Source organism: Opisthocomus hoazin, chromosome 5 (assembly GCF_030867145.1).
Source record: "Opisthocomus hoazin isolate bOpiHoa1 chromosome 5, bOpiHoa1.hap1, whole genome shotgun sequence".
NCBI classification, from domain to species: domain Eukaryota; kingdom Metazoa; phylum Chordata; class Aves; order Opisthocomiformes; family Opisthocomidae; genus Opisthocomus; species Opisthocomus hoazin.
Window position 1 is genome coordinate 70,226,210 of NC_134418.1, and position 20,612 is coordinate 70,246,821.

Genomic DNA, 20,612 nt, shown 5'->3' on the forward strand with positions numbered 1-20,612 from the left:
AAACTATACTTTTTGTGTAGAGGTCTAAGATGATCAGAGTGTTCCTTACTGTCTCAAAGATTTAAGGTGTTCTATTAGTTTCTCATGCAAAATAGTTTCTTTGTCCAGTATCTGGTTTCCAGAACCCATAAGGGATTTTTTTTTTAGTAACAGGAATGTACCTTTATGTATCTGTTGCCTATCTAGACCACTGTAAGTTTCATATCTAAAAATAGCACTAAAAGGCACACAAATTTACCAAAACTGTATTCTCTGTTTATTGTGATTCTGATTCATGGTAAGGAATTGCTGCAAGGATTACAGTATTGCATTCCTAGTGCAATACAGTCAAACCTGTATCAGCCTCTCAAATGTGCTCTCTTCAATTTATTAGGCCTGTGAATTTTGCTGGTTTACCTGTCCAACTACATTTTTATTGTTCACTCTTAAATGGCATCATGGTCTTTTACACTTTGGAAGCAGAAAATGTTTAAATGTTTTGAATAACATAAACTATGGAGAGCAAGACAAAAGTTTTACAGCTAGTGATACTGAAACAAATTTAGAAGTCACACAGTATTTCCAATTGACTACCCAAATACTGTAAGCTTTTGTGTAAAATAATAGGGTGTCTGATGAAGCAAAAATAAAAGCCTGCACTCCCTGCACTGATCTGCACACTTGGAATTTTAATAGGCTTGATTCACAACTTCTTCACCTGATTTTAGTAAGGAAGAAAAAAAGATGAAGTAAAATGTGTATAATGCCAAATATTTGCTGGCTTCCAGGCTACTGCTGCAGCCTTTTCCAGCAGTTATTGGAGAAAGGAGAGAAAGGACAGGGAATCAGATACAATTTATGCTAGTCAATTTCTTTTATGTCTCTCAGATGATGAGACTATGAAGTACCAGCTCTGAAAATTCAATGAAACTAAAGCTCTTGTGTTCTTGGTCAGATAAATTCCTAAACTGCTGTTCCGTGTTAGAAACCAGCATTAAACTGTATCATTAAACAAAATGGAGTGTGAGGGGTCTCACTGTAGAAATGAAAACTGTGAAGCTACAGCTGGGTATAAAAAGTGCTTCAAATGGGACATCTATGTCAGGAAACATATGGTAATAACACCTACCCATTATCTGATCACAGGTATACGGGTATTGCTTTATCAGCCAGTAATTTATACTTTAAATGGCAGATATCACCATTCTGACTTACCAACACTACAAAACTGGTTGCATTATCAGAACAGCCAATATACTGAAATGAAACCAGGCAATGAAGAGAGAAACTTTTAAATCCAAACTAAATTTTAGCACGTGACCTACTATAATTGAATGGAAGGAAAGTAAAGGGCTAGCGCAAAAACTACTCAACAGTTTCTAGCTCATGCAATCATTTTAACAACAGCACTATCTTAACAGCTGTCAGTCAAATGAAAGTCAGACACACAACTTATTTCAGTGTTAAATTATTACAAAAAGACAACTACTAAATTTGAATGCTTGCCAGAAGAATCAAATAGGTAAATAATCACAGAAGTCGCAGAGATCATACGGAAAAAAAGGTAAGGAAAATATACCTTGAGATGGTTACCATCTAAATTCCTCCCCCCATATTTAGGAAGTTTCAAATAATGTTATAATTCCTGTCAACCCACTGGACTCATCCTGTTTAGCAATTTGTTGTATATTTTTTTAATAAATGGATTTATGTCATGGTGTAGTTCTGTTCTTGCAGGTTTCTAAACCTTGCAGGTTTGCTAAAGTTTCATATTAAAACAAACAAAAAACTCCAATAGGTTAAGTGCATGTGCAGAAATATGTTCAGATGTCCATGACACTGGGAAAAAGTAATTATGTTAGAGAATTACTATATTGTCTGACTCAGGCCAGAGACTTCTGCATACAGAAGTCAGACTCTGGAGACTTGCAGGCACACGCACATACTTCATTCACCTGGCATCTTTGAGTGGCAGTTTCTTGCTCTCCAATGGTTGTAAAAGTTGTACAAACTCATAGTGATACCATGATCAGTACGGCCACTTTTGTCAAAAGGCACCTTCTACCAGCTGCTCAGCTCTCCAAGGTGGGGATTTTTGGACAGCTCCTTCCTTTAAACCTTTTGTTCCTACACAGAAAACACACAAATTTACAATTAAAGGCATTTCTGCTGCACACTTCTTTACGGCCCATGCATTTATTTCCTTTTGTGTAAGATGAATTTTATGGAGCATCTACTCAATGCACAAAGTGTTTGGAATTGATTTTCACAGTGACACGCTCTGCTGTGTTTATATCCACAATTTTACACGCATGATGAATAATTGCTATTCAGACATATTATTTTCAGGTGCAGAAGAGAAGGCCAATGTTTCATAATGTGGTTTTCAGTGCCCTAACATTATACCAAATGTAACCGACTTTATGAGGACACCTGGTAAAAGTTCCCTGTTGCTTTGTGCCTCAAATAGAAAGTGTCCTTTACCCTGAAATAGCCATCCTTCCTTCAGTTTTTCCAAAATCAGTCTTTTTACATAAAAGAAGCAGTAAAGTTGGGCAAGACTTACGAGGTTCAAATTTTTCAGAACTTGACTGTCTGTCACTCACAGTTAAACACTGTTCATGCAGACCAATTATTATCTTGGAGGTGCTTTTATTCCACCTCTGACAGCCTCAAATTGTTACAATTTTAGAGACTTTTTATCACTAGGTAGCTGTACAAGGCATAAAAAACCCCTTTGGGATTATCACAAAAGACAAGACCCTACAAATTGCTGAAACAGACAGGAAAAACAATCCATATGCCATATAAAACTTCCCTTAGTATAGAATAGACTTAAGATTTCTTGTAGAACTAATTTTGCAGCCAAAGCAGCTCCTACATACAGTACTCAATAACCAGAAATGATCAGACCCGTTAGATGAAGCAAAGATGCCTGTGATGTAAAACAGCCAAAGTCCATCAGAGAGAGGAAAAAACAAACCCAAACCAAAAAACCCACAACAACACACCTTTCTAACCTGAGATAGAACAGTAAGTCAAAAGATTACCCTAGGAAGTGTGGGAGACACAGTATCCACAGAACAGAATCTGCAGTAATACACAAACTTGTGTTTCACATCCAAACAGCTTCCTGATCAGAAAGGGGTCCTCAGCCTATCTTCAGTTAAGATTTATTTAGTTGAAATATCAACTGGACTTAAATCTAGCAAGGAAAAAGATGCTTATGCGCCTCAGAAAATTCTTAAATCTCCTCATCTGAAAGTATCTAGCATCTCATTGAAGCACTCGGCACACAGTGAAATAAGTTCTCATAGAAAACCAGCAAAAATAAGTGTTTTGCTGTTTCGTGACACTGTGAAATTCAAGATTAGGCATTTATATAGATTTTAAATATATTTTCCTATTTTTATTCATATACCTTTTACCAAATATGTAAATTGAATGCTCATGTTTGTTTCCTGCTGAGATTTGCACTTACATATCCTTCTTGCACCTCTTCCCAACAAAATGGTTGAAAGCATCAGAAGCACCTGCTAAAAGGTAAATGTTTAGCGAAATACTTGACTCTTCTACAGTGCACAAACCTCCTGTGTTGCACTCCCATCAGCTTAGACAAAATAAGGGTCCCAAGTTTGTTCCATGGCACAATCTCTTTCTAGCTCAAGCGCTCCTGTCCTCAGGAGTCAGATGGTGAAGGCAGCAGCGCCCGCAAAGCTGAAAGTGTTGTTTTGTGGCTAGGGTTGTTCTGAAGTGCAGCCCCCGAATTACTGGGGCTCTGATGGGGAAGGGCTTGCAGCAATGGCCCCCCCACACACATACAGAGCCAGGTCATCACCTTAGGGACTACAAGCAGAGTCTTAAAGCATGGATCCCAAAGTGGCAAGGTTGTGAACACTTCTGCAGTTCGAGAATTCCTTGAAATCTTTCAGAGTAAGTAGGCAGAGCTAGAGAGCCTCAAAAATTTCTATTTGTTCTCCATGATACTTTCTTCCCTAAATTATCACAGTTTTCAACACTCCTAATCAGAAATCTGAAAGGAGGAAAAATTAGTAGGATCACAGGAAGAATAGAAAAAGCTTTGCACTGTAACTGCTCTGCAGGCCAATGAAAATTTAGTTTTCCTTCACAGACCACAGATTGCAGTTAATTGTAAGCTCCTCCAGTGTGAAATCAAGTTTTCAGAAAGTCAGTCTGCTGCAGATGCTAAGTTGCAATTTTTTTTTCTTTTTTTTCTTTATCCTTTTTTTAATAAATAACCATTATAAGGTTTTTAAAAAAAGCTTTTATTCGAAAAAGCCTGATTACTCAGGCAGTATATTGAACTTAGCTGCAGCAGTCAATCTAGATCTTAAAAGACAGCACAATTAACAACTAAGAAGCCCTCAGCACATAGACCAAAATGCAAAGCAAATAATGAAAGGAAAAAGCCGAATCACCACGAAAGTTTACTTTTTTTTTTCCTTCTTCATCACGGGAACGTTAGTAAGTGAATCTGTTTCTATAAATGACATCTGAAACAGCAGTTCAACATTAAACAACTTTGACTGCAGTAATTCAGGCAGAGTAAGACCGAAGAAATACTGTTTAGGTTAGCATAAAATTGGGAATAGGTATTTCCACTACAGACTTGAGAACTCTGACATCCTATTATGTCATGTAACGCCACTTGTACTTCCATGAGATAGCATTACATTATCATTTTCAGTGTTACCAAAATATTCATTATCAGTAATGTAAGGATATATAAAACCTATTTTGCAGTCACAATCTTTGATTTCAACACTAAGTATACTTAGACTAATTACTTCATAGAACAGCTAGAACATAAGCGGAGTTTGCTTGTTTTTATTTTAAACAGAGTAACACTTCACTACTAGTAGAAGTAGAGGAATTATTTCTTAAATCTTCTACTCTTCTGATTCTACCTAGTGCCAAATGCTATTCTGCCAGAAAGTGAATTGTAAACAAAATATGCTTGTGCACACCATAAGGTATCAAGTCTTAATGTAGGGCTGCCAAGGGAAAACAAAAAGAACAAAAAAGATGTCATGATGAAGATAAAAGGTTTAGTTAAACTTTAGTCAGAGACATTTAACCTGCACTTGACTTCTCTGCACATTAAGTTACCACACACAGATACATATAATACTTGGGGTAATCATTTTAGAAAAAACATTCTATGAGTCATCAGAAGTTTATGTTTTCCCTTATTTCTTTTTTTAATCCAGGAAAAAATGAGGTTAGCAAAATGCTGTAGGTTAACCATTTTTTTCAAAACAGACACTAAAGTGATACCTCAAAGTTTTATAAAACAGGTCCGCCACTTCTGTATGGCAGCATTGTGAACTGTGCTGCAAATAGCAGCAGCAGAGTAACTATTTCCAGTTGTCATAATCTGTTTATTTGAGCTTACCTATTTGACAATAAAGGTTACATTAGCTTCAGAGAGAAAATTGATTCTGTCATATTTCTCCTCTAACACCTGGACAGAAGCAATTCAGGAGAATGGAGATTTCTATATTAAGATCTCAAATGAACTCAAAATTTTCCATCCAGGCTGGCTGGTGGCAGATGCTGAGACTATGAAATATCTGAAACTAAGGAATGCAATGCTCATTCTTAAAGTCATGCTATTCACAGGATCACAAAATGTTCGGGGTTGGAAGGGACCTCTGTGGATCATCTAGTCCAATCCCCCTGCCAAAGCTGGGTCATCTAGAGCAGGCTGCACAGGACCTCGTCCAGGTGGGTTTTGAATATCTCCAGAGAAGGAGAATCCACAACCTCCCTGGGCAGCCTATTCCAGATATCTCTTAAGTCATTGTCTTGCAATTATGATTGCAGAGAAAAAGCTTGATAACACAATCTGTGAAAATACAAAAAGCCATTCTGAATGGTTTGACTTCTTTCAGTTTGAAATGTTTTGGAGCAGAATGATGATCTTTGAGCCCACCATTTTTCATATGGTGATTCTTTTTTCCTCGTTGCACATTTGGTATTGACAGCACTGTCATGACCAGTTTATGAATTTTTAATTTTATCAGAAATCAACACTGTGAGTCTGACTGGAATAAGAGAATCTCTAAATGATATATGAAACTATGCAAAACTGCCCTTCTACCTATCTGCTAAATATACAGAAGACCAGTAGCATGATTTAAGGTCATATAAATAATACAGAAAATGCTGTATTACTAAAGTAAATCTTCAAACATGCATATAATCAAAAAGGCACTAGAAATTTCATGAATGAGAAGTTATATCCTGGAGGCCATAAACACCAACCTATATGTTACACGAGATTTAACAGTTCTTCATCAAATTCTACCATTATTCTTTCAACCTCGTGTAACTTATGATTTTGGTTCTTGCATGTTAATATTGAGAAATTTTAAATGGACAATGATGCCAGTAGTCCAAATTCTTGACCACGTTCAACAAATGCACAAAAGATAAGTGATTAACATTTATATTTTAAACGTAGCTTAAAATGGCAATAAAGAAGGAGCCTCCACATGAAAAATAAGTTGAGTCAAGCTGCATCATGTGCACAGAACTTTCATGATTACATGGGAACCGTAAAAGCTGAAGGGTCTATTGTTTCCATGGAAACTTTTACCTACAGGATCCTACCACAGGAAACAACACAATGCATCCATATCCCTTATCAAATGGACTTCACTGAGGAGTTTCGGAATGTTCTGTGAAAGCAGAAGGAGCAAGGCCACACTAATTTCAGATGGGGAAAATGAAAGCATAGAAAAATACATCTGGAATTAGAACCAAAGTCAGAGCACTGTGAGGTGTCCATCAGATTCAGTCCTTGTGACAATGACTCAAAGAACAGCAATACAGATGGTGGAGGGAGGAGGGAGAAATACAACAGAAAAACTACCATCAAAAAGAACACTGGTTTTATGCATTAAATGATTGGTCGTGGATCCTATAAAGAGGACTATCATGGAACCAGTGATGATTCAATACATTCACTGCAGCTCAGGAGGGCCAAACAACACTACCTGCAGACACTGGCTTACAGTGGGGATTCCTCACTAATGAGACTTCAAACACATTTCAGGCAAGGCGTGCAGTTAGGCTGAGCTCACAGCAGCACTACCGCCATGCATGCTGTGACCTCCTTTCCTCACCACAGGAGACAGCAGCAGCCTTAGGGGATGTTAACAGGCCTTCCTGTCACTGGCCATCTGTAACAGTGATATAGCCCTGACACAGGGTTTGGGAAAGCCAGTTCACATCGCCACTTGTGTCTGATCTCTTGTATTCAGAGCAAAATGCTGGAAGTGGTTAGAAAACTGGGAGAGAGCAGTAAGGTTTTCATAACACTCATGCAATCACTTCCCCATGCAACTCCAGCACCTTTAACTCTCTCACTAAGCACAACAGACGTAGCGTCTTTCCAGGCACACAGAGTCTTCACCGTTATCAAACCAACTCCTCTTTGGGCCTAATCACAATCCTCTCTAGCTACACCCATTGTGACATAGCATACTTTGATATCTTGGTCCCTAATCTTGTCCATTGCTACACAGTTAACTACAAAAAGGCAAGCACATCAACAGAATGTATTTCACCCACAAAATGTGCTATTTTCACAAAGTTTGTCCAATTATCCATTTGCACTATGTTAGTCTTGTCTTCCACTGGAGAAATCAGATGATTGGGAGTGTTACCAAGCATTTTATTTTTCTCCCAAAGATAACAAAAGAGAGTCTCTGAGGTAAATAGAAGTAGTATACTGTAAGTGGTTAAACCTCAGAACTACTAACACAGCATTGCTGTCTGACTCTTTCCCTCACTTCATTTTATTCTTGCACCAGGTACTTGAAATTTACATTCTACACCAAAATGAAGGTTTCCAATGTCTTGCCCAGAACCATAAGGGGTAATAAGAGGGCAAAGTGTTAGCTGTATCCTCTTTATCCCCCACAAACCAACAAAGGCAGTGCAAAAGGCTGCTGCAGTACTGGTAGAGCACAAAATGGAAAAGTCTGCTTTAAGGATCTGCAAGAGGTTTTTTTTCAGAGAAATGACAGAGGACAGCATGTGTGGGTTTTTTTATCTGGGCTGCCGGATCTTTCTAATAAGACAAACACTTCTTTAAAATCAATGAGATACTACCACAGCTACTTTAAAACATTTCGGCATGACAGTGCTGTAAAATACAGCTGTAATCTCAAATATATCCAGCAAGCAAACTAAAAAGGATTTTCTTTGGATCACATGTCAATGGATCCAGATAATTCATCTACTTGCTCCAAGAGACAGTTTTCTTATTATTGTTGCTGAAATAGTCCCATCCATCTAAATTCACGCAATCCTGTGGCTAAATAGGTAGATGAATTCAGCTAATAAGTGAGCTACATGAAGGCATAGATTTCATGCTAATGATTGAAGAGTTTCACTCCACAATATGGATTTAGTTAAGAAACATATTCTGAACAAGGACGTTCTTCCATTGCCTTCATACTGTCACTGCTGCCACAATTTAAGAAGATGGTGCTGATGGGGACTCTTGTGAATTCAAAGCCTAGGAGCAGAGTTGAGCGATCTACTAATACAGTACTTCAAAGCAGTCCGAGAACCATCCTCTGTCTTCTTCCTAAAGTTAAATCATCCCACCTGAGAACACGAAACAGCTGATGCTCGCACCCCAGTTAAACGGAAGGTTACACCGCCAAACTCCATTCCCCAATACAAAATCATGTCTTCTCTCTCTCCATTGAAAATAATACAAAATTCAAGGAAGAAAACCTCACAACCATAACCTCACAAACGTGCCTGTGCGTGTATTTCACAAAATATATTTATTTACAAATTTGCCAGCTCCGCGGGGTGCGGGGGCGGCCCCTGGGTGCTGTCCGCGGTGCTGAGGCGGGCATGGCGCGGGGAGCGGGCACGGGGCCCGGCGGAGCGACAGCCACCGCCTCACCGCCACAAACCAGTCGCCTGTCGTTCCAGAAGCTTCTGGAGCCTGCACAGGTGTAAGCTAGAACGGCATTTCTAATCTGCTTGTAACAATTCACTGAAGTCAGGCACGATGAACACCCTGCCCCTTCCAAAGCTGACGCTACGAGCTGGAAGTGTCGTCTGCGCTACACAGAAAAGAATTTTTCACTTTCACAGTAAGAGTGAGCTACATTCAAAGTGTCTTTGAGAAAGACCTTGAAGCTGGGAAGCTCTGCTCTGCATTATTTTGCTCACCATTATGAAGAAGAATTAAATATTACTGTAAGTAGCAATTTTATAATAATTCTACGTGTGGGCTGACTACGTACCTAAATACACAGGCTTTTTTCCTTTAAAACTGCCTTGTTCCGAAAGCTAGATTCAGACAAAACCAAACAACACACCTGTAGGGCTAGTATCAGCAGTTTTGCAAAGGTGGTTGTACATTCAAGAAATATTAGCCTCTACGAAGTTCTTCCTTAACTAACTGAACAGTTCCAATTAACCAGATTTCAGTGCCTCAGAGTTGTATTTAATCAGAAAAAAGATTTGTTTGGTTATATGTGACCATGGAAGCTGCTTGCTAAAACAGTGTCTAGATTTGACAGTACTTCTCTAAAAAGAGTCTTGGAACACAGGTTTTGCTGATGACAAAGCTCTGTCTTAGATAACTTTCATTTGAACTGTATTCACAACTTGTCAGCCCCTTAGAAGAAAAGCCTCTGCAACAGAGAGAATTGTTCACAGAGCACTGTTCATAATGGAAGTTAATGTGAAAGGTACCTAGAGCAAATAATCGGTTTTTTAGTGTCCTGAATCGTCTCCAGTTCCAGATCAGCCCCATTCAGCTACCAGGTTCAGGCACTACAACACATTTGGGAAACTGCCTCAAATACAGCCACTGCTTTAATCTAATTCAGGATCTAAGTCAGTCATGAAACTAAGCCACGGAAGGTCACAGCTGAAGACAAGGTGACCAACCACTAATTAAAAAAGACAGAATTTTTTTTGTCTGTTTTTTTGTTCGTTGAGGTTTTGCATTTGGTTTTAAAAAGCACAATTTAGCAGGAAAAATCTACAACAACTTTTTAATATGGCAATGCGTCCTCTGTAAAATCTCAGATTCGGTAATCTCAGAGTCATCTCAGACTCTGTAAAATCTCAGATTAGAAGGAAATCCAAATGAAATGAAATCTGAAGCCTAATATTTTAAGCTCAGAACCATTTTAGAGCAGGAGAGGGAAAACACACACACAAGCCCAAACCTTCAATTTATTGGAACTGGGTATTCCAGAGATAAAGGGAATTACAAAAACTTCCTTCACGAGACTAGTCAAACTTCCGCAGCATCAGAAGATGTGCATCAGCAGACTGTAAGCATTGGCTAGAAACATAAAGAGGAAGAAGGCTACTGGGACATGGAATCTCGAGTTTCAAATCCTTTATCAATGAAAAAGATCCATTTTAAAATCAATACTGGTATTTGACACATAGTCAATACACAGCAACTCAAGTCGGTGAAATATGCTTTTTCCATCTTCTTTTCATAAAAACCCTGACAATCATACTATGCAGCCAGTAGCCTTTATGTAATCTTATCAGGAAAAGCAGCCTGTAAAGAACTGGCATTATCCTATAGCCTGCTAATGAAAGCACAGCAAGCAATCTCTTCTTTTCTTACTGGTAGCAGAGTAATGTCTTTTATTCACAGGAATATGAAAAAGGAACAAGGATCCAAAATTGTTAGAACAAATCTAGCCTGTATTGGGTAACACTTCCCCTTTCTCTCACTGACATGAAATTGTTTGTCACAAGAATCACATGGCAGACCAAAATAATAACAGATCCCAAACAGCAGTCAGAAGATTTAGTGATAAAGAACCGAACTTTCCAAAACATCTCAAAGAAAACTAAGCACACTACAGACTGACTGACAACTACACTTTGGGAGCTCTTCAACCATTAAACACAACAGCAATCTGTAGCCATAAATTTACTGGAAAACTTCACCAGGAAGCAGTAAGTGTCTTATAACCGCAGATACAAGTGGATTTCCATGCAAACATAGCGTAGAAGTATAGAATATAGTCATGTCAAGAAAAGGAGAATAACCTCCCATGTCTTTCGAGAAATACCATACAATATTGACAAAAAACAGGATTAGAGATTCTGTCATATACTGTACGTAAGATCATGTCCAACATGAGATAGACATTAAGACAAACTACAAAGGAAAATCAGTATGTGTCAAAGTACATCAGTAATCTGATTCACATGCCAGAGCTCCCCTCCCCATTCTCCCACCCGCACATCTCTTGTTGAATGAATAATTATACCTCCTAAAAAGACTGCAATTACATGACTCTCTTTAAGCAGCTATACTTGAAAACAAACATCCTTACACTGCCTGTAAAAAAATCCACCTGTACGTTAGGTAATAAATGACCATATCTATTTATCTATTAAATTTTACCCAAGAAACTTTAAGAATTTATGATAATCAGCAACAAAATCACAAATTTCTGTTCTCTGAAGAATTATTTCATCAATTTCCTGGAATTCTAAGCCTTTTATTCCTTGCATCACATGCCTCAAGCCATGCAGAGAAGAAATATCTGCTGTTTTATTAGCACTGTTATAAGTGACATTTTCACGTATCAGGAGTTACTCTAATTTCACCTTCTGGTAAAGTGATCAAAGCCACTAAGAAAGTGAACTACGCTAAATATTGTGCCTCCCCATCTAAAAAAAAAAAAAAGGCAATAATTTGCTTGAATAAAGGTTGTAAAGCAACAAAACAACATAAACAGACATGTAATACCTTTACCTTTTTTCATTAATTACAGACTTGTTTCAAGTATCACGTATCTCTGTACGTACTTCACAACTGCCATTAAAATCATTTAGTAGAAATATATAAGCGTTACTTTCTTTGTAATACACAAGAAAGTATATGCCTTTAGAAGTATTTCATCTATCATTACACCTATTTAAAGTTAAGCAAGTAACAAGTGAGATAACATTGGTAAATGTAGAAAAATTCATTCCCATCAAGAACATCGAGCTACCACCTCCTTCCTTCAAAAGCCTATCAACGTCTCCTAAACTATTTACAAGCTTTAAGGTAAATGTTAGCAGTAACTCTTGTCTGGCATTTAAAATAAATGCTAGCAGCTACTCTAATGTGGCATTTGAAATAACCATTAGGTTTCAGTTAGATTTCCAGAAGATCTGCTTACAAAAAAATACATGGTCTTCACAATAAATGGGCATACATAATTTTGAGCAACACGGTCACTTTTTTTTTTTTTTGAAAGGTACAAACTGCACAGCAAAACCACCCAGTTCAAGTCTAATGCACCATACTCTCTCCATAAATGTCAAAGTATTTCCGTGATAACATTTAAAGCCTAAAAAGTTGCAGATCTCTTGCTGTCTTGCTGCCATTGAGATGGCAGAACACGAAAACACTGCTGAAGAACAGACAGAGGTCCAGTGCGTCTTTCACAGAACAGAATTGTGAGGTATGCAGGTTTATATTTCATGCCAAAGTGCAATAAACATTGGTGTGAGTATCTGATGGGGAAAGAGAAAGACATTTAAGCAGGTGGGTTCAAAAACCACTGTAACAGCACTTATTTATTGTATGTGTTGGACATAAAGAAAATTCCTCCTTGCATCTTGTTATATTCTACGTAGTTCTGTGAAGGAAACTAATATTCATCATCACCTCTGCCAGAGTAACAAAGTATAATAAGGTAGCAGGCGTAAGGAGAAAATCATTTATCAGTAAGTTATGAGCAAAGAATCAAAACTAAAGTTTGGCTTTCGGTCAATGGACTTAAGACTCATCATTATAACAAGCAAGTCATACTACCACATGAATGTGTCCAAAAGCCATATTACTGTTCCAAAGGCCTTTTTTTTTTATTTTCTTTTAATGAAAATTCTTGCAAGGTAACCAAATCAAGATTGACTCATATCTGTCACTGCCTTCTTTATCAAAATAGCTTGTACTCTGAAACGATTACACTCTGATAAACAGATCTAATATTTGCTTCTCATGGACAAGAGTTCATTATGCTAATCTTATTAAAAACAGCATGCAAATTTTCCAGTACCATATTTTGAAAAATAATGGTTACGCTGAAAAGGTATAGCATCTACAAATTTAGTTTGGCAGCGAGCAGTATCTTCTCTGCCGTATCATGACATTTATTGCTGCCTTTTATAAATGTATTCCTACCACTCTGAGTATACAACACTCCAGTTTGTTTTTCCACAGTAGTCATGCCAGTTTCTTCTATGACCCTTGCAAATTCTAGGTTAGTGTTAGTATTTTTGTTAAGCTTCACTCAGTTGCCCTGTCCAATTTTCTCTACTGTGTGAAAAATTCATTCTGTACTTAACTCACTTTAGAATAATAATCTTCGCCTGCACACAAGACAATGTAAACAGAGGCTACTTTCTGAACTTCACAGGGTATGTTCACAAATGAAAAATAAAATTATCAGCCAGGGCAGGCATTTCATCAACCGTATTCTTCAGGAATCATATACGTTTCTTTAGCCTTTTTTATCACAGTAGAGAAAATCAACCAGAAGTCCAGCATAACTGTTTAAATACTACATACATATAAAATGGGGGACATATATTAATATGGCACTGGTTTCAAGGCACTGACATCTGTTTTCAAAAACCTAATAGATTTGGAGTCCTGATGACATAATTTGATTTTTAGATTACTGACTTAATTCATTTGGAACAATAGTTTTATCAAAAAACTTCTGAAGAGAGACTCAGGTGTTTTTGCCCATCACAGAAAAACTATTACACATTTCATTGTAAACTTATGATTTTTCTCAAATACTGAAGAAAGCCAAATTAACTACTGAATAGCAAAAGTTCATATCATGTTGTGAATGCACCCCTATACTATACCTCAGTCTTTATTTCTGCAACAATCTTTCCAACAGCATTACTAACAGAACAAGAAAGAAAGACAGTTTGTTTACTTAACTGTTTTGGGCAAAATGAGTAGCATTAATGACTGCTAAGCCTTCCTAAAATCAGTGAAACAAACCAGTGGAAGATTATACCTGCATATGGAAAAGTAGTGCAGAGCTGCTGCAACAGGTTATACAACACCTAAGCATCTTCATTGCTCTGTTACGGAAAAAAACTACCTCATCATCGGACTACACTCAAAGAAGCTCTATAGTTAAATTTGATGCAAAATCCATTGTTAGCTACAGCTTCTGCTAATTATTGTGGCAGATCACCCCAAAATTACAAGAACAGAATGCACAAAAGTTTTTGCTCCCACAAAGGATACTGCATAGGAAGATTGCCTCTAGCCATTGTTATCATGCCTCTACTCCTAATATTGGTCAGATGTCCATTATGGGCACTTGTGGCTCGTAATTAATATTGCACTTCATAATTTTCTTAAAAACAGACCAGTATCTGGCAATCATCTGTAAGTGTGTACAGACATGTGTTAAGACCTTCAGGTAAAGTATGTCTATGAGCACCTATAATAAAAGCATTACAGAATGAGTCACATCATAAATCATATGCAACTGAGGTTCTTCAGTCAGCCAGATATATGTAATTCACCGTGAAACTGGAAATAGCTCACTGCTGCGAGCTCTGCAATTAGACAGAAGATGAACTCTTCTTCATGTTAATGTTGTTGTAAGGACACTGTATAAAGTTCTCTAGCAATAACAGAATTTGGCATACAACCCTAACAGTTGTTACCCCAGCAATTGCAAGACCTTTCAGACATTTCATTCTTTCATGTCTTCCTGAACCTGAACCAGCTTGACGCTCTCACTGCTGTAGGAAGCCCATTTAACTACTTTATTTAGCTTTTACCTCCAAATGCCTGCTAATGGAAAGGCAGAGGAATCAGGTACTCACAAAAACAGCATCAGTGGACACCATGAACGCAGAAGACCCTCACCAACACAGACAGAAACAAGGAAATTTCCCTTTGCGAGGACCATACTGTGTAGGAATTGCAGGGTTAAACCATCTATGTAAGCCTGAGCAACCTCCATCTGGGCAATAAAAAGGCTGGTTCACTACTCCCAAATTACGTCCACAAAACAAACCTGAACATCATCATAATTTACATAAGTTGTAGATATTATGTGAAAAACAGCAGTCTTTACCACTTGATCTATGATCTCTATCAACTGCACTAGAGAGTTTTTACACTGTATAAATCACAGCCATAAGCCTGAAGGAATGAGCAGATATTCAAGAGAACTTTCATGAACTTAATTATCCCAGTCATTTTGCTCTTTTCTGCTATATAACTTCCACAGCTTTGAAGAAACGACTTTATTTTCTAAGACACTGGAGTCTTGCTGAAATGATGCCACCCAGCCTTCATAGTTAAAAACCCTAAAAAAGCGCATGAGACAATTCTTACGATTCAGAAGCTCCACACTTCCCCCACCATCCTAAACTATCACTATCTGACCTCTGTGCAAATGTTGCAAGTATTCTTCAGTTAATTCCAATGATCATATTAAAACAAGAATGCCAGAGAGCGATTTTAAGCTAGGTAAGATATACTTCTGCTTTTCACATCTCGAGTCTGAATACAAAGAAGTTTCCACCTGAACCTTCATTTTTAAGCAATCAATGGAAGAATAAAAACAAACCACAGCAAAAGTTTTCCATTTCAGAACACATATCTCTAGATGTTATGAACTCTGACAATGGTGATATGAGTAAGCAACTGGAGGCTACTTCCAGGGAAGAACACTGCCTATACATAGATGTTCAAACAAAAAAAAGAAAAGAATAATCACATTAGGTGAACTTGTGAAAGCCAAATATTGAGCAAAAAAGGCATCTTAAAAAAAAAAAATAAAGCTTGCAAGCTTACCCATACTTTTCCACAATTGCACAGACATGTTACGAGTATCAATCATCTATTGAACTTAACACTTTCTGGAAAACTACGTCACACAAACCACAAGAAGAAAGTTAAAACACTACTACTTTCAGGGATGCAGTTTGTCACACAATCTCTTAGGTAACACCTAAAAGACATCATGTTTGTTTTCCAGTAGTTCCTTATTTTCCATACAGCAAGAGGTAACAGAAAAACACAGAGACAAGCAACACGTCTGTAAAAAGCAGATGTCTATGTTATGTACATTTACTGCTACATCTATAAACACAATACTTATGTTTTGGGATGGGAAGGCATGCCTTTTTTTTGGGGGGGGGGGGTTGCACAATGCATGTTTAATCTATACATAGCAAAACGGATTCCTACAGCACCATTAAAATTGCACAGATTTTTTTGAATTTTTTTTTAAAACCACTAATACACTATGAACCTACAGCTTCTTCTTAACTGCAAAACAGCAGGATACAATATTTACTGATGACACTACACTTTCCTATGTTTATGAATCAAAGAAAGTCAGTCAAGAGATAAAAAACTAAACACCAATGTCTTTGAAGTGATTATAAAGAGTAAGCTGTAGAGCTCATGCCTACATTGGCTATGAGCAACACACACATATTAGAAAGACAGGCTTTAGCATAGTATTGTTGTTGCTTTTAAACAGAGATAGCAATCTTATTAAAACTACTTTTTCATCCAACCTATTATCAAGAAACTGCTACTTGACAGCTTATAAGGAACAATGACTGTTAGCCAGTACTAGCAGACTGCATGCATTCAGATAAGTCTGTTGAAACCCCCTAACACAGTTTGCAACTTCCTTCAGCATTTTTTTTTCCAAATACCCTCCTTTTCTCTGTAATGCTGAGATGCTATCAGAGGAGATCGCTCCAGCATGCTAAAGCATGCTGCACCCATGTGTACTGTGTAACGCTATGGCAGGCTGCATCCTGCCGAGCAGCCAAACCCTGTGGCTACTAAAGGCAGACTCGTCCTACCGTAGCAAATCGAAACCTTCCTCTTACCTCGACTTCCTTGCTCTTCTCTTTGTTTCTGCCCATTGAACTTCTCCCATTGCTGGCAGTCTCCCGCGCTGGAACTACAGAAATCTGTTGCAGGGGCATTTTTACAGTGCTGCAGGTTGCCAATACCTGTTTGGATGCCTTACATCTTCACTCCCCCCGAGTAGCCCACCTGTATAATTGTTCATATCCTTGCTTTGCCAAGCTCAGCTCTAAATAAAAAGGGGAAAATATTATTTGAGAAACTGTGTAGCATCTGCCAGGGTTTTCCATAAAAAAAAAAAAAAAAAAAAGTAAAGCAAAGCAAATCGCAAACGAGAAGCAGCAAACAAAGAAGTAAGGCACAATAATCCAGAGTTTCACATGCTTAGGGTGACGAGTTGCTGCAAGCCATAACTCCTCTGCTGTGTCCCCGGAGCACCCCCTTGCCCCTCTATCCCTCAAGAGCATTGTGGGAGACAATTCAATCTCTGTGTTACCTAATAACTGTCATGGAAACCAAGGAAACCCAGGTCTCGCCGGCCCTTATTAGCAATCGCTTCCCTCTAATGGCACAGGCTCCCACATTTGCAGCGGCTGCCACTTCTGCTTTTGTTTCCCATCCGATTCCACAGGACTCCACTAAGCACCCGGAGACACCGCCTCGTGCTGACTAGGTAAAGCAGCATAAGGCTGAAAAGCTTAGTGCCCTATTTTGGAGCCAAAATCTCCTCCTTTAGAAGCACGGATAGCTTGCTTTGTCCTTCATGCATCTACAATAATCTGCTTAGGTCAAAGGATCTGCCTTGAAGTGAAGAGCAGCGGTGAGCGAATGAGGTGTAAAAAGGAAGACAAGACTGGGAGGGACTGCAAATGTGTCTTTCTGAGGTTGATAGTAAAAAAGTTAACCCTTCGCTGTGCTCGTCTTTTCTCGAGACATCAGCAGAAGCAAGCCCACCAGGGCAGGTCAAAGGCACACAACACATGTGTCTTTACACTAGTCACACGCACTCTGAAAATGTCATTTTCATGAGCTTCTCCCACCCAACAGCTTCTGTTGTCTCAGCTACAAGCAGCAAAACGCCCAGGAAAACTGTTTCACCATCTCCCCTCCCCCCATAATGCAAAATAATAGAAGAATAACCCAGGTACTGTATTATAAAAATGGATATGAACAAAGAAAACCCTTAGCAGCTATACTTCTGTAAAAAATTTATTATTCTCGATAAACATTATGAATGCAAGCAAAACTGATTTTGATAAAAAATAGTAAAGAGATAATTAGATCAGAAGCAAATTCTTCGCATTGTATAAATAATACAGGAATGAAAGCTGAAAAAAAAACCCAAAACAGAGCAAACATCAACAATGTTTTACCATGCTGTCATTTAAAAAAAAAATTAAGTATTATCCAGGCCTTGAAATAAATAATCTTTATTTCTGTCTATATACAGTTGCACTTGGAATTCTAACAATAAATAATGTCATTATATACAACCTGGATTTTCTTACTAAGCCATGTGGGGAGGATTTAAAATACTGTTGATTCTCTACGTCACTACTTCAGTTACTGTTTCTCAGTTAACAGACTTTAGAACAGACTAGCCAGAGATAAATTGGGATCTGGTTCACACTGCCATCCCAGTTTTACATCACAGGTTTAAACAAAACTGTATTGACACACTCTAACATATAGGTTTATCAAATGCATTAACAAAGAATCACAATCTGTATTAAGAGTTTAAAGATGCTGCAAGACATGTGTATATGCGCACATTTTTATATTGATATATTATATATATTTCATATATATCTCCATAGTCATGAAATAGATTTACAAAGAATAAAATGAAGTCTATTGCCATTTACACAGTTCCTTTACATATTTTAGTTATATTTTACATGTTTATTCTATCTTTACTCTCTGATATTTCAAAATTTATTTGAATGTAAGTTTAAACAGCTTCCAATGCACACAGGGAGATTTTTTTTTTGAATTTTGTATATAAATCAGGAAAAAACCACAAGCTCCTGCTTACTAAGACAGCCTTAATACAAAAACTTATTCTAGCAGTATTCAAAGACAAGAAATGCCATATACTGGACTGATAAAGTTTAACTGCTAATCTTGAACTATACTATAATGTGAAGGAAATTCCTTACTAGTTTAACAGAAAGTTTTAAAGCTACAGACAAACTCTCATCCTTCTTGTGAGGAACAACCAGATTAAGAATCCCTAAAACTGGCTCTGCTGTGTCATGATAATCACTTACCTCTTTGATAAATAAATACTGATAGAAAACAAGTGGTTTTGCGGTGTTAAAACAGAGCTTTCCTGTAGTGTGCGTTTCCATGTGCAGTTAAGCTTTAAAAAAACAAAAATCAACCTGCCTTTTGATACTGTGTCAATAATTTTGCATTTTGAATTGTCTGAACTTGAGATGCAAGTCAGAGGTTTCTAGGTTAACCAGTAATCTCTTTAATACCATCTGTGTCTGACTTAGCCAGAATAAAGACCTTAAAGGGTGTGATGTGCTTAGTTCTTTCTAAAATGATGGTCTCGTGACCCCTTTCTCCCCCATAGTAAACCTCTGCCATTAAAAATATATAACAAAAAACCTGGTCCAAAGCAAGGTATACCATAAAAAAAAAAGCAAAGTATACCATACTTTACCATTAAGTCAGTCCGTGCTCACATTCTGCTTAACTGTTTCACTGATTACATTTCTTCACCATGTGGAGATCTCAAATTAACCTGCAGTTGCCCTCACTGTACATATACTGAACATGGATATTTCCACCCTGAGTGCTAAAATAAGTCACAAAATAATCCAGCCTCATACTTCTATATGTAGAAAAGTGGAGAGCAGCACTGCTTCGTGGTAACAAAGCTGTTGGAAGATACGGGACATATCCAAAAGCACATCGTAAAGCTCAGTGGCAGAGGTGGGCTTGGGATCACTTTTCTGTCCCACACTTTAGTTCTGTGTTCCCTGTTTGCTTTTTCAAGTTTACTATATAGAATTATAAAATGTAAAGCTTTTGCATAGGTGTTAATACAGCTATGATCTCAGAGCAGCAGTAAAACATCAGAGCACATCTTGCAGAAACAACAAAACTATTGATTACAATTTACGATGTGGTTTTGGCTCCCAGAGTCCCAAAGCACTCCATAACATTTAGAGACTGATTTGCAGGCTCCTATATTCCTTTCGGTTGCTTCCTACTACATCTCAGAATGGTCACCAGGAGTTGCACACAGCCCTCACACAAAAGAGGGAGCAGAGGATGAAAAGTGCAAGGCTGAGGTAAGCTTCAGGTAGATGAAATATGTAAACTTTGTGTCAGATCTCTGTTCTTCTCTTCCTTCTGAACAGGCCCTTAACTCTGTTACTCAGATCCTGTAAAGTCATAGATTACATATAAAGATTCTATTAAAATTCTATAAAGTTGTAAATAAAGTGATTCTATATAATATATATCATACAAAATACACATAATTGTTTTTTTATATATACACACACACTTCTTAGAAAATGTGGTAACTTCCACTCATTTCCCATGGTGATGGCCTGGGATATTCTATCTAAACAATGCTAATTTTGGCAAATGTACCACCCAAAGAGTCAGCCTGTCGGTGCCATGCCTCACCCGAAGGACAGCGTGACAGCTGCTCTGGTGGCATACGGAGCTGCCATGCAAAGCAGCTAAATGGGGTTTCAGCCTC

The 20,612-nt window shown here is 37.8% G+C and overlaps 1 protein-coding gene across 7 annotated transcripts in view; it reads right to left on the bottom strand.

Annotated features, from left to right (window-relative positions):
* Nucleotides 1–20,612, bottom strand: part of MARCHF1 (membrane associated ring-CH-type finger 1) — a 248,518-nt gene that overhangs the window by 124,104 nt on the left and 103,802 nt on the right. Inside the window, exon 1 of one of the 7 annotated variants that reach the window (XM_075421661.1) lies at nucleotides 16,909–16,989. The exons of the other annotated variants lie outside the window; for them this stretch is intronic. The gene's annotated coding sequence lies outside the window, so the exon portion shown is untranslated. Of the gene's footprint in view, nucleotides 1–16,908; nucleotides 16,990–20,612 lie in introns of those variants that run through there. 7 annotated transcript variants of the gene reach the window in all.